The sequence below is a fragment of the Aegilops tauschii genome, chromosome 2 (genome assembly GCF_002575655.3).
Source record: "Aegilops tauschii subsp. strangulata cultivar AL8/78 chromosome 2, Aet v6.0, whole genome shotgun sequence".
Lineage (NCBI taxonomy): Eukaryota > Viridiplantae > Streptophyta > Magnoliopsida > Poales > Poaceae > Aegilops > Aegilops tauschii.
Genome location: NC_053036.3, coordinates 602,876,147 through 602,890,955, shown reverse-complemented (window position 1 = coordinate 602,890,955; position 14,809 = coordinate 602,876,147).

Below are 14,809 nucleotides of genomic sequence, written 5' to 3'. Positions count from 1 at the left end.
GAAACTTTTTAGTGTGCAAGATGGTAGGTTCCTCCAGAGGATCATCGAAAGCATCAAAATTTCCCAAGTTGTTATTACTGCCTTCATTAGCGATAACCTCCCCAGATTCAGACATGGCAACAGAAAGACGGGCGAAAAGAGGCAAACGGAAAAGAGAGGGTGAATAAAACGGCAAGGGTGAAGTGGGGGAGAGGAAAATGAGAGGCAAATGGCAAATAATGTAATGCAGGAGATAAGGGTTTGTGATGGGTACTTGGTATGTTGACTTTTGCGTAGACCTACCCGGCAACGGCGCCAGAAATCCTTCTTGCTACCTCTTGAGCACTGCGTTGGTTTCCCTTGAAGAGGAAAGGGTGATGCAGCAAAGTAGCGTAAGTATTTCCCTCGGTTTTTGAGAACCAAGGTATCAATCCAGTAGGAGGCTACGCGCGAGTCCCTCGCACCTACACAAAACAAATAAATCCTCGCAACCAACGCGATAAGGGGTTGTCAATCCCTACACGGTCACTTACGAGAGTGAGATCTGATAGATATGATAGGATAATTTTTTGGTATTTTTATGATAAAGATGCAAAGTAAAATAAAAGCAAAGTAAAAAGCAACGGAAATAACTAAGGGTTGGAAGATTAATATGATGAAGATAGAACCGGGGGCCATAGGTTTCACTAGTGGCTTCTCTCAAGAGCATAAGTATTTTACGGTGGGTGAACAAATTACTGTTGAACAATTGACAGAATTGAGCATAGTTATGAGAATATCTAGGTATATATGATCATGTATATAGGCATCACGTCCAAGACAAGTAGACCGACTCCTGCCTGCATCTACTACTATTAATCCACACATCGACCACTATCCAGCATGCATCTAGAGTATTAAGTTCATAAGAACAGAGTAACGCCTTAAGCAAGATGACATGATGTAGAGGGATAAATTCATGCAATATGATAAAAAACCATCTTGTTATCCTCGATGGCAACAATACAATACGTGCCTTGCTGCCCCTATTGTCACTGGGAAAGGACACCGCAAGATTGAACCCAAAGCTAAGCACTTCTACCATTGCAAGAAAAACCAATCTAGTAGGCCAAACCAAACTGATAATTCGAAGAGACTTGCAAAGATAACCAATCATACATAAAAGAATTCAGAGAATATTCAAATATTGTTCATAGATAAACTTGATCATAAACCCACAATTCATCGGTCTCAACAAACACACCGCAAAAGAAGATTACATCGAATAGATCTCCACGAGAGAGGGGAGAACATTGTATTGAGATCCAAAAATAGAGAATAAGCCATCTAGCTAATAACTATGGACCCGAAGGTCTGAGGTAAACTACTCACACATCATCGGAGAGGCTATGGTGTTGATGTAGAAGCCCTCCATGATCGATGCCCCCTCCGGCGGAGCTCCGAAACAGGCCCCAAGATGGGATCTCGTGGGTACAGAAGGTTGCGGCGGTGGAATTAGGTTTTTGGCTCTGTATCTGATTGTTTGGGGTGCGTAGGTATATATAGGAGGAAGGAGTACGTCGGTGGAGCAACAAGGGGCCCACGAGGGTGGAGGGCGCGCCTGGGGGGGTAGGCGCGACCCCCTACCTCGTGGCCTCCTCTTTTGTTTCTTGACGTAGGGTCCAAGTCCTCCGGATCATGTTCGTTCCGAAAATCACGTTCCCGAAGGTTTCATTCCGTTTGGACTCTGTTTGATATTCTTTTTCTGCGAAACTCTGAAATAGGCAAAAAACAGTAATTCTGGGCTGGGCCTCCGGTTAATAGGTTAGTCCCAAAAATAATATAAAAGTGAATAATAAAGCCCAATAATGTCCAAAACAGAATATAATATAGCATGGAGGAATAAAAAATTATTGATACGCTGGAGACGTATCAGAAGGGAGCTCGAAGTCAATCCCCGCGCCCGCGGTCGCAGCCACGGCCTGGAAGCTCACGCACCCCGAGCATTGCTGAGGGTCGGCCAGATGCAATGAGAAGAAGGGACGGAGGAGGGCCACCGAAGGAGCGATGCCCGCCATGGCTTCACACACGAAGGCGAAGACAATAAGAAGAGTCACTGATTGGGGGTCAAGATGCAGCATGTGGATCTGGTAATGCTATCGCACCACGTTGAGGAAGGCGGAGAAGGGAGGAATCAGGCCAGCCCAGAGGGCATCAATGAAGATTGGGACCTCGGTGGCTGCCCGGGCCATGCGAGTGCGAGACGCAGGCCAAGCCACCGTCTCCCCCCACTCGTTGAAGCTGGAGGCAAGCATGGGGCGCACCTTGTCCATGGCCTCGTTGTTGAGCACCCGAGACCGGCCGAGCGCCGGCGCAAAGGACGGAGGCGCAGCTGACGGAGACATCGACTTCTTCCCCTTGTCCGCCTGTTTTGGCGCCATGGCAGCGGAGCAGGAGGAGGGCAGGTCAAATCGGAGAAGGGAAGCTGAGCCTCAAGGAAGCAGGGGAATTGGGGAAGCGAGGTGCAGGCGACGGAGGAATAACTGTGTAGGCCGCGGGGGCCGCATAACCAGGCGGATTCAAAGGCAGCGTGGCGAAGCGGAGACGCCCACGTCCAATCAACCGCCATGCGTCAACCGAGGCCGCAGGCTTTTGGGGCCCGCGGTGCTCCGAACTTGACCCTTGGCTTCGCCGCGAAGCCAAGCCCGAGCGCACCTTGGGCCCGGGGGCTACTGTCGGTGTTCTGGGAACGGGGGTCCCCAGACTTGCCTGCCTGCGGCCCACGGCGTGGCTAAGCTAGCAGGCCGTACGGCCCATCTTCATCAACAAGGCATCCAAGACCCTCGCGAGGGTCCGAGCCTCGCGAGGCGGACGACGCAAGACCTCCTCTGGAGTGGCCGAGCTAGGCAGGCTCATGAGGAGCGGAGATATCAAGGCGGGGCAAACCTCACGAGGTTCTCGTGACGTGAGCCATGACGAACGGCACAAGGCGGGCGCCAGCACGCGCAGAGTCCTTATTTCCTCTTTGGTGCTAAGGAGGCCGGCGCAGGCGAAGAGTACCGAGGCATCAGACAAAGGTTGCTATATTGGTGCAACGAGACCAAGACCAGGAGGACGGCAAGACGGAGGTCATCGTGGAGCCCAAGACGGCGTCACCACAGAGCTTTTCGCAGGCGAAGACCGCTTTTGTCAGGATAGCTTGTACTAGCTGTCCCCCTTCAAATTTGCCCGCCGCTGTTGGCTCCCTTCCCGCTCGATATTTGGGAAGAGGACCAGGGCCTATATAAGTAGAGCTAGCCACCACAGTAGGGGCATCGAGCAATTCACCCAGCTCTCACCCATACAAGTTAGCCAGGCACAAGAACACCTCAACCTTAGGAGGCTGTTCTTCCCTTATACTGTTCAGCATCAGCCCAAGAGGCAATCCACCACCACTACACTGGAGTAGGGTATTACACCACAACGGTGGCCCGAACCAGTATATACCTCGTGTCTTTCTGTGTTGTGAGTTCGTCGAATTCGTCCGCGAGATCTTAGCGAGCTAGGGCGTAGATCGGTAGGGGGGAAAGACTTCGCGCGCACCCGAGTGTTCGAACCTTAAGGGTTTGCCGGAACCCCACATCCGACAGCCGCAGCCGGCGCCCCTCTCCCTCACCTGCTCACCCCGCCAGCCTTCGCTGCTGAAGCAGCGCCCGTCGTCCGTGACCAGCTCTACTGGCCGCCACGCCCGCCGTGCCCGCCGACGTTCTGCCGTGCGTGCATAGCCCTGGTGGCTAGCCCTGTTGGTTAAAACTACCCCCCCTCTAACCCTATGACATGCGGCCCCCCCTCCACTAATTAAAATGACTTTAATTAAAATGTTAGTTAAATAGGTCCCTGACATAACGGGCCCACTAACTAATTAGACTTTTGAATAAATAAAACTTGTTAACTAATTGTCCCACTGGTAATGGGGACCCACTGGTCAGTTTGACCAGTCAACAGTCAAGCTCTGACTGCTGACTGGGCTGTTGACTCAGCCCCTATCCCCACCTGTCATACACTTACACGCACTACTGGGTACACTCTTTGTGTACCCATAGCATTTTATCCTTTTATTTTCGAATTAATATAAAATCCAGAAAATTCAGGAATTCTTTTAAACTTCATAAAATCATAGAAAATAATCCGTAACTCGGATGAAAAAGTTTTATACATGAAAGTTGCTCAGAACGACGAGACGAATCCGAATACGCTCTCCGTTCATCTGTCACGTGCCCCTAGCATAGCGAACATGCAACCTTTCCCCTCTGTTTCATTTGTCCGAAAATGCCTAACACTGGGGAAACATTCCCGGATGTTTCCCCCCTTTGCCGGTATCGCGTAGTACCGCGTTAGAACACCCCTAGCGTTGCTTTTTGCTTGTCATGTATCTTGTTTGCTCTATATTTATTGTTTCTTCCCCCTCTTCTCTCCGGTAGACCCCGAGACTAATGCTGCCCTTGTGATCGACTACGTCGCCGACGACCCTTGCTCTTTGAGCAGAGCTTCCAGGCAAGCCCCCCCTTTGATCATCCCGATATCTCCCATTTCCTTTCTCTCATGCTTGCATTAGATTTTGCTACTGTAATTGTTTGCTCCTATTCTGATGCATAGCCTGCTTTTGTAACCTGCTTATTGTTACCTACCTGCTTATCCTAAACTGCTTAGTATAGGTTGGTTAGTGATCCATCAGTGACCCCCACCTTGTCCTTGTTGCCCCTGCTTCAACATCGAAGACCCGATCAACGGGATCAAAGACCAGGCCCCGGCACCGCACATCACTTTCCCCTTAGTTGCTCGGCACTACTGGGTTACTATCGAGTGCCGAGGGTGAGACCTCATCATCACTTCTGATGTTAACCCTGTAGTGTAGCTATTCAGTCGTGGTCATCGAGGGTGATTCCGCCTTAACCACTTCCGATACGGCTGTGCCGTGCAACCCTTCAAGTGTGAACCTCGAGGGTGGATCCTCTTACGTTCACCTTGATGATTACATCGAGTGGAATTCACCGGGGGTGATTCCTCGGGTTTTCCCCTTGATGTTTGGACACACGGATACTTGGACTTTACAACTGTTACTTGGAAAGGTGGGTCGACCCCGAGGGGTACCCGCGAGTGATGTGGAGACGGGTTGACCTGGAGGGTGCCCGTGAGATGATTACGAAGCGTGGCCGGGCATTCCTAGCCCTTGCCGCAAGTCCTCAAGACGGGGCAACGGGGTCACATCTTTCGTGAGTCTCTGCTTGTTACCGCGCGTTCCTAATCCACTACGATTTGGATATTTGATCCGAGGGGCCTCTGGCCTGTTAGCACTAACCATCACGTGGGCATAGTATGGGCGTTCTGCGTCGTATGCATCAACCGAAGCTTAATAGACGTCAGCGACTGAGCGGCGCGCGCCGGGTTGGACTGCGTAAGCACCTGCCTTTTTCGAGGAGGTAGCTAGGTCTGCTCACCGTCCGCCCTCGCAACGTGCAGGAGTTCCCGGGGCGATGGCCCATGACCCCTGGGGGCATAGGTTTAGTCCGGCGTGCTGACCTCTCTATTAAGCCTAGGTCGGGTTGCAGCGTATTGTTTGGCCGAGGCCGGGCATGACCCAGGTAAGTGTGTCCGGCCGGAGTTAATCGAGCATGGTGGGTAAGTTGGTGCACCCCTGCAGGGAAGAAAACATCTATTGATAGCCTGTCCTACGGTAACGGACACTTGGAGTTGTATCCTGATCGATACAACTAGAACTGGATACTTGTGATTAGAAATGGATTGTGATGAGAAATGGATAGTATGGCTCTGGGATTGCTTTCTCACAGGGAGTCGAGAAAGGATCTCTGGACGAGGTTGATAACACTACTACTACTTTACTTTATGCTACTCTACTCCCTCCTGTTGCTGTAAGATGGTGGTTTCCAGAAGATGCTAGTCTTCAATAGGACTAGGTTTCCCCCTCTATTCTGGCATTTCTGCAGCCCAGTCCACATATACAGCCTTCCTTTGATAATGTTGCATATGTAGTGTAGATCCTTGCTTGCGAGTACTTTGGATGAGTACTCACGGTTGCTTTGCTCCCTCTTTTCCCCCTTTCTTCTTCTTTCCGGTTGATGCAACCAGATGTCGGAGCCCAGGAGCCAGATGCCACCGTCGATGCCTACTACTACGTGGAGACCGCCGACGACCAGGAGTAGTTAGGAGGCTCCCAGGCAGGAGGCCTTGCCTTTTCGATCGTTGTTGCTTTTGTGTTAGCCTTCTTAAGGCAAACTTATCTAAATCATGTATGTACTCAAATATTGTTGCTTCCGCTGACTCTTGTGTATTCGAGCTTATGTATTCGAGCCCTCGAGGCCCCTGGCTTGTAATATAAAGCTTGTATTATTTTAATTTGTGCCTAGAGTTGTGTTGTGATATCTTCCCGTGAGTCCTTGATCTTGATCGTACACATTTGCGTGTATGATTAGAGTACGATTGAATCGAGGGCGTCACACTTCTCCCATTGCAAGAAAAACCAATCTAGTTGGCCAAACCAAATCGATAGTTCCAAGAGACATGCAAAGATATCAAATCATGCATATAAGAATTCAGAGAAGATTCAGATAATATTCATAGATAAGCTGATCATAAATCCACAATTCATCGGATCTCAGCAAACACACCGGAAAAAAGGATTACATTGAATAGATCTCCAAGAACATCGAGGAGAACATGGTATTGAGAATCAAAGAGAGAGAAGAAGTCATCTAGCTACTAGCTATGGACCCGTAGGTCTGTGGTAAACTACTCAAGCTTCATCAGAAGGGCAACGGTGTTGATGTAGAAGCCCTCCGTGATCGAATCCCCCTCCGGCATGACGCCGGAAAAGGCCCCTAGATGGGATCTCACGGGTACAGAAGGTTGCGGCGGTGGAAAAGTGTTTTCGTGGCTCCCTTTGATGGTTTTGGGATATATGAGAATATATATAGGCGGAAGAAATAGGTCAGTGGAGTCATGAGGAGCCCACAAGGGTGGGCGGCGTGCCCTACCCCCTGGGCGCGCCCTCCATCCTTGTGGCTGCCTCGTGGCTTCTCTGACATGCACTCCAAGTCCTCTGGATGTCTTCTGGTCCAAGAAAAATCATCGCGAAAGTTTCATTCCGTTTGGACTCCGTTTGGTATCCCTTTTCTGCGAAACTCTAAAACAAGGAAAAAACAAGAACTGGCACTCGGCTCTAGGTTAATAGGCTAGTCCCAAAAATAATATAAAATAGCATATTAATGCATGTAAAACATCCAAAACAGATAATATAATAGCATGGAACAATCAAAAATTATAGATACGTTGGAGACGTATCAGTCCTCCGTAAGACTCGGAGTGGCACTTGCGTAGGACTTGTCCCTGTTCATGCTCGGGTACACAACATCTAATAACACCATCTACTCCTTTATAAAGGTGTGGGTCATCCCAAAAGTAATGCCTTAAATCATAGAAAAACTTTTTCTTTTGCTGGTATGTGAAACTAGGTGGTATAAATTTAGCAATAATGTAATTAGCATAATCAGCATACCATGGAGTATTACGAGAAGCATTTATGACAGCTAATTGTTCATCAGGAAAGCTATCATCAATAGGCAGCGGGTCATCAAGAACATTTTCTAACCTAGACAAGTTGTCTGCAACGGGGTTCTCAGCTCCCTTTCTATCAATAATATGCAAATCAAATACTTGTAGCAAGAGAACCCATCTAATAAGTCTAGGTTTAGCATCTTTCTTTTCCATAAGATATTGAATAGCAGAATGATCAGTGTGAACAGTTACTTTGGAATCAACAATATAAGATCTGAACTTATCACAAGCAAACACAACTGCTAAAATTTCTTATTCGGTAGTAGCATATTTTCTCTGGGCACTGTCTAGAGTTTTACTAGCATAATGGATAACATTCAATTTCATATCCACTCTTTGTCCTAGAACAACACCAACAATATAATCACTAGCATCACACATAATTTCAAAGGGTAAATCCCAATTAGGTGGCTGAACAATAGGTGCAGAAACCAAGGCTTTCTTAAGTATTTCAAATGCTTCTACACAATCATCATCAAAAACAAAAGGAACATCTTTTTGCAAGAGATTAGTGAGAGGCCTAGAAATTTTAGAGAAGTCTTTAACAAACCTCCTATAGAAACCAACATGACCAAGGAAACTTCTTATACCTTTGATATCTTTAGGACACGACATCTTTTCAATATCATCTACTTTAGCTTTATCAACTTCAATACCTCTTTCAGAAATTTTATGCCCCAAGACAATACCTTCATTAACCATAAAGTGGCACTTCTCCCAATTCAAGACAAGATTAGTTTCTTCACATCTCTGCAAAACTCGATCAAGGTTGCTTAAGCAATCATCAAAATAAGTTCCATAAACGGAAAAATCATCCATGAAAACCTCAACAATCTTTTCACAAAAATCAGAGAATATAGCAGTCATACATCTTTGAAAGGTAGCAGGTGCATTGCATAAACCAAAAGGCATACGTCTATAAGCAAAGGTACCGAAAGGACAAGTAAAATGGTCTTCTATTGATCATCTTTTGACACATGTATTGAGAGAAACCAGAATAACCATCATAGAAAGCAAAAATGTGTATGTTTGGATAGTCTTCCTAGCATTTGATCAGTAAAAGGTAGAGGGTAATGATCTTTCCTAGTAGCTTTATTTAATTTGTGAAACTCAATTACCATTCTATAACCTATAACAATTCTTTGTGGAATCAATTCATTCTTATCATTAGGAACAACAGTAATACCTCCCTTCTTAGGGACACAATGAACGGGACTTACCCATCTACTATCAGCAATAGGATAAACTATACATGCCTCCAGGAGATTTAGTATTTCATTTCTTACCACTTCCTTCATCTTAGGATTTAATCATCGTTGGTGATCAACCACTGGTTTAGCATCAGACTCTAATTTAATTTTGTGCTGACATAGAGTGGGACTAATGCCCTTAAGATCATCCAGAGTATATCCAATAGCGGCACAGTGCTTCTTCAGAGTTTTCAATAATTTCTTTTCTTCATGCTCTGAAAGGTTAGCACTAATAATAACAGGATATATCTTCTTTTCATCAAGATAAGCATATTTCAGAGTATTAGGTAATTGTTTAAGCTCAAACACGGGATCACCATTGGGTGGAAGAGGATCCCCAAGGATTTTAACAGGGAAATTTTGTTTCAAAATAGGTCCCTGATTAAAGAATATTTCATCTATTTCCCTCCTTTCATTCATGAACATATCATTTTCATGGTCTAGCAAATATTGTTCTAAAGGATCAGTAGGAGGCACGACAATAGAAGAAAGACCAATAATTTCATCCTTACTAGGCAATTCTTTATCATGGGGTTGTCTACGAAATTTAGAGAAATTAAAATCATGAGACATATCCCTTAAACCAATAGTAACAATATGTTTCTCGCAGTCTATCTTACCATTAAAAGTATTCAGAAAGGCCTACCAAATATAATGGGACAAAAATTATCTTGTGGGGAAGCAAGAACAAGAAAATCAGTAGAGTATTTAATTTTCTCACACAAGACTTCAACATCTCTAACAATCCCAATTTGTGATATAGTATCTCTATTAGCAAACTTAATAGTAACATCAATATCTTTTATCTCAGCAGGTGCAATGTCATTCATAATTTCTCGGTACAAGGTATAAGGAATTGCACTCACACTAGCACCCACATCACATAAGCCATGATAACAATGATCTCCTATTTTAACAGAGACAACAGGCATGCCAACAACAGGTCTATGTTTATCTTCATATCAGGTTTAGCAATCCTAGCAGCTTCATCACAGAAATAAATAACATGCCCATCAATATTATCTATCAAGAGATCTTTAACCATAGCAATACTTGGTTCAACTTTAATTTGCCCAGGGGGTGTTGGTGTTCTAGTATAACTCTTACGAACTACAGTTGAAGCTTTAGCATGATCCTTTATTCTAACAAGAAAAGGTGGTTTCTCAATATAAGCAGTGGGAACAATAGATCAACATTATAAGTAATAGTTTCTTCTTCAACTTCAATAGGTTCTACTACTTTAACTTCAATGGGAGGATGATATTTAAACCACTTCTCCTTAGGGAGATCAACATGAGTAGCAAATGATTAACAGAAAGAAGCTACTATCTTAGAGTCAAGACCATATTTAGTGCTAAAATTACGAAAAGCATCGGTATCCATAAAAGATTAACACAATCAAACTTGAGGTTTATACCTGACTCCTTACCTTCATCGAGTTCCCAATCTTCAGAGTTGCGTTTAATTCTTTCCAATAAATCCCATTTGAATTCAATATCCTTCTTCATAGAAGAACCAGTACAAGACGTATCGAGCATGGATCGATCATTATGAGAAAGCCGAGCATAAAAGTTTTGAATAATAATTTCTTTTGAGAGCTCATGATTGGGGCATGAATATAACATTGACTTAAGCATCCCCAAGCTTGAGCGGTACTTTCTCCTTCATGAGGCCAAAAATTATATATATAATTCCGATCACGATGAACCAGATGCATAGGATAAAACTTCTGATGAAATTCCAATTTCAATCGGTTGTAGTTCCATGATCCAATATCATCACATAGCCTATACCATGTCAGTGCCTTTCCCTTCAAATATAAAGGGAAGACCTTCTTCTTGAAAACATCCTAGGGCATACCTGCAAACTTAAATAATCCACAAACTTCATCCACATAGATTAGGTGCATATCGGGATGTAATGTTCCATCTCCTGCATAAGGATTAGCTAGCAGTTTCTCTATCATACCTGAAGGAATTTCATAATAAATATTTTCAGTAGGTGCATTAGGTTGAGGAGCAACTCTTTGCTCTTTCGGTTGAGGTGAAGATACCCCGAACAAGCCCCTCAAAGGATTATTTTACATAGTAACAAGTGACAGTAAATTTCAGCACACTATATAAATGTTTCCTTACCAAATTCCACTTACCAAAGGCGCTTCACTCCCCGGCAACGGCGCCAAAAAAGAGTCTTGATGACCCACAAGTATAGGGGATCTATCGTAGTCCTTTCGATAAGTAAGAGCGTCGAACCCAACGAGGAGTAGAATGAAATGACAAGCGGTTTTCAGCAAGGTATTCTCTGCAAGCACTGAAATTATCGGTAATAGATAGTTGTGTGATAAGATATTTCATAACGGGTAACAAGTAATGAAATTAACTAAGGTGAAGCAAGGTGGCCCAATCCTTTTTGTAGCAAAGTACAAGCCTGGACGAACTCTTATATAAAGCAAAGCGCTCCCGAGGACACATGGGAATTGTTGTCAAGCTAGTTTTCATCATGCTCATATGATCCGCGTTCGTTACTTTGATAATTTGATATGTGGGTGGACTGGTGCTTGGGTGCTGCCCTTCCTTGGACAAGCCTCCCACTTATGATTAACCCCTCTCGCAAGCATCCGCAACTACGAAAGAAGAATTAAGGTAAACCTAACCATAGCATGAAACATATGGATCCAAATCAGCCCCTTACGAAGCAACACATAAACTAGGGTTTAAGCTTCTGTCACTCTAGCAACCCATCATCTACTTATTACTTCCCAATGCCTTCCCCTAGGCCCAAATCATGGTGAAGTGTCATGTAGTCGACGTTCACATAACACCACTAGAGGAAAGACAACATACATCTCAACAAAATATCGAACGAATACCAAATTCACATGATTACTTATAACAAGACTTCTCCCATGTCCTAAGGAGCAAACGTAACCAAGCATATTCATGTTCATAATCAAAGGAGTATTAATTATCATTAAGGATCTGAATGTATGATCTTCCACCGAATAAACCAACTAGCATCAACTACAAGGAGTAATCAACACTACTAGCAACTCACAGGTACCAATCTAAGGTTTTGAGACCAAGATCGAATACAAGAGATGAACTAGGGTTTGAGAGGAGATGGTGCTGGTGAAGATGTTGATGGAGATTGACCCTCTCTCGATGATAGGATCGTTGGTGATGACGATGGCTTCGATTTCCCCCTCCTAGAGGGATGTTTCCACGGCAGAACAGCTCCGCCGGAGCCCTAGATTGGTTCTGCCCAGATTCCGCCTCGAGACGGCGGCGCTTCGTCCCGAAAGCTTCCTTCTAATTTTTCCAGGTCAAAACACACCATATAGCAGAATATGGGCATCAGAGGCCTGCCAGGGGCCCCACAAGGACCGGGGGGGGGGGGCTCTCCACCCTTGTGGCTGGCTGGTGGCCCCCTCTGGTACTTTCTTCGTCCAATATTTTTTATATATTCCACGTGAAGTTTTAGGACTTTTGGAGTTGTGCATGATAGGTCTCTAATATTTGCTCCTTTTCTAGTCCAGAATTCCAGCTGCCGACATTCTCCCTCTTCATGTAAACCTTATAAAATAAGAGAGAAAAGGTATAAATATTGTGATATAATGTGTAATAACAGCCCATAATGTAATAAATATCAATATAAAAGCATGATGCAAAATGGACGTATCACCCAACGACGATTACAATAAACAGCAATCCGGACCGATCGCTTAAAGCCGAGGACAAGACCGCAACTTTGGCTCTGAAGTAGAATCTGAGGCCTTAGCTGCCGAGGAGTTATCTGAGCTACGAGCAACCGTCGACAAGGACGATGTTGTCCTCGCCAAATGATCAAAAGCGACGTCATTAAAACCAACTGATGAAATGGTAAAATTTTAGGTTCACCCCGAGAATCTATCTAAAACGGCCTCTATTGTAACTCGTCATGATGCTCCACTGGATGAAGCACTACATGGCTTTCTTCACGAGAATTGGGACATCTTTGTCGGGCACCCTTCTGGTACGCTAGGTATTCCAAGAAACCTCGCGGAGCACGGCCTGAATATTATTGAGGGTTTCAAACTAGTTAAGCAGACACTTCCTCACTATGTCAAAGGCAAACACATTCATGTATTGAAACTCACAAACCTTAACACCGATATTTATACTGAACCACAATCATTCACTAATACACTCGTATATCGTCATCTTATTATCACAAAAATATTGCAAGAAATCAAACATATCATACTCAATGATCTACAGGTTAATGCAAGTTTTTATTATACCACCTTTGTATACCTATAATTTTTGGACTAATCATATAACTCATCTGAAATAGGACATCCCACGGGGGAACATGGGTGAAAAATGCTAAAAAAGTACGCGGGTGGTACGAGGAGTGAAAATTGCTAAAAAGGTACGCACGTGTGAGGGATTAAACATTAGGGCTGCAAGAAAAGCTCGAGGCTCATGAGCCGCTCGAGATCGACTTGAAAAGAAATGAGCTGAGTTTGAACACTTTATGTAGCTCGACCAAGAAACGAGCCGATCTTGAGCTAATATTGGCTCGCTCGATTTTAGCTCGATAGCTCGACATAATATCATTATGTTAAATGATCATGTCATATATTAAATGGAAATAAGATAATTTGTTACCATATATGATGCCCATGATTTTTTTCCTATTTATTTACTAGCAAACATGAAAGCTTAATTAAGTGCAGAGAAGATTTTTGCCTAATTATGGCACAGAGTCAACTATGTGTTAAATATCCAAATTTTTTTGGCAAAAGTTCCCAGCATATGCACCTTCGTTTTCTACAGACTAGTAAAAATAAATATAATATGATGAACATTCATTCGAATTGTTGCATTGTTTGTATTATCTTTGAAACTAATAAATTCTAATATGCAGGTTGGTTGTGCTTCTTTGGTACGATGATGGAGAGAACTAGTTCAAGTCCCGCGACAACTCCAAGATCATCTCCGGCCTGCATTATGCTGCAACTTATTATGATCTTTGGCCAATAATTTGTTTTCCAAATTATATGTCTGCCATGAATCATTATCTTATGTTGATACTAGACTTTTGGTTGTGAGAGAACAAGTCAAACTACTTTGAAGAAAATTATATTATCATGGTCATGATTGGAATAAAAAAATTAGTGCTTTCTTATGTCATGTTGTGCCTTATCTAGTTGGAATAATCGCCATAGATTTATAATTTTTACCGTCTCATTTAGCTCGAAACTAGCTCGAGATCGTTACAAGTGGAGCACGAGCCATGTTCTACAACTCGATCTTGAGCTTCACTCAGTTTGAGCTCGCTCAAATTTTAATATGAGTTGAGCTGAGGCAAGTCCAACTCGCTCGAACTCAACTCGTTTGCAGCCCTATCAAACATAGGACCTGCCGCCGGTGAACGCGCGTGAGTAGCCACTCGAGTTGATGAGCTTTAGTGTCTGATAGGCAGCACGAACACATCAGAACTATGAGCAGCGATAGATCTAAACAATTTTGAAAATACAAAGGCATTTGTTTTTGGAAAAGTGGTTTTTTTAAGCACGAAATTTTTTAAAATTGCAACAATTTTTAAAAACTCGGACATTTTTAGAAACATGAATAATTTTTGGAAATCTCGAAACCTTTTTGAATTTGTGAACATCTTCGAAATACTAGAATATTTTTGGTAATTTCAAACAAATTTGGAAACACAAGCATTTTTTGAAACTCCATTTTTTCTTCTAAAAGTGATTTTTTTGGACCTGTGATTTGTTTCGAAGGATGGGAACTTCTTGTGAACATTCAAACAAATAATGGAAACGCGAATTATTCTTGAAAGAGTGAACATTTTTCTAAAATCACGAACAAAATTTCAAATTTTAGATTTTTTTTGTAAACAGGAGATTTTTGGAATAGCAAACAGTTTTCCAAATTTTGATCATTTTTTAAAAAGTGTGAAAATAGAAACAAAAAAATGAAAAGAAGAAATAGAGA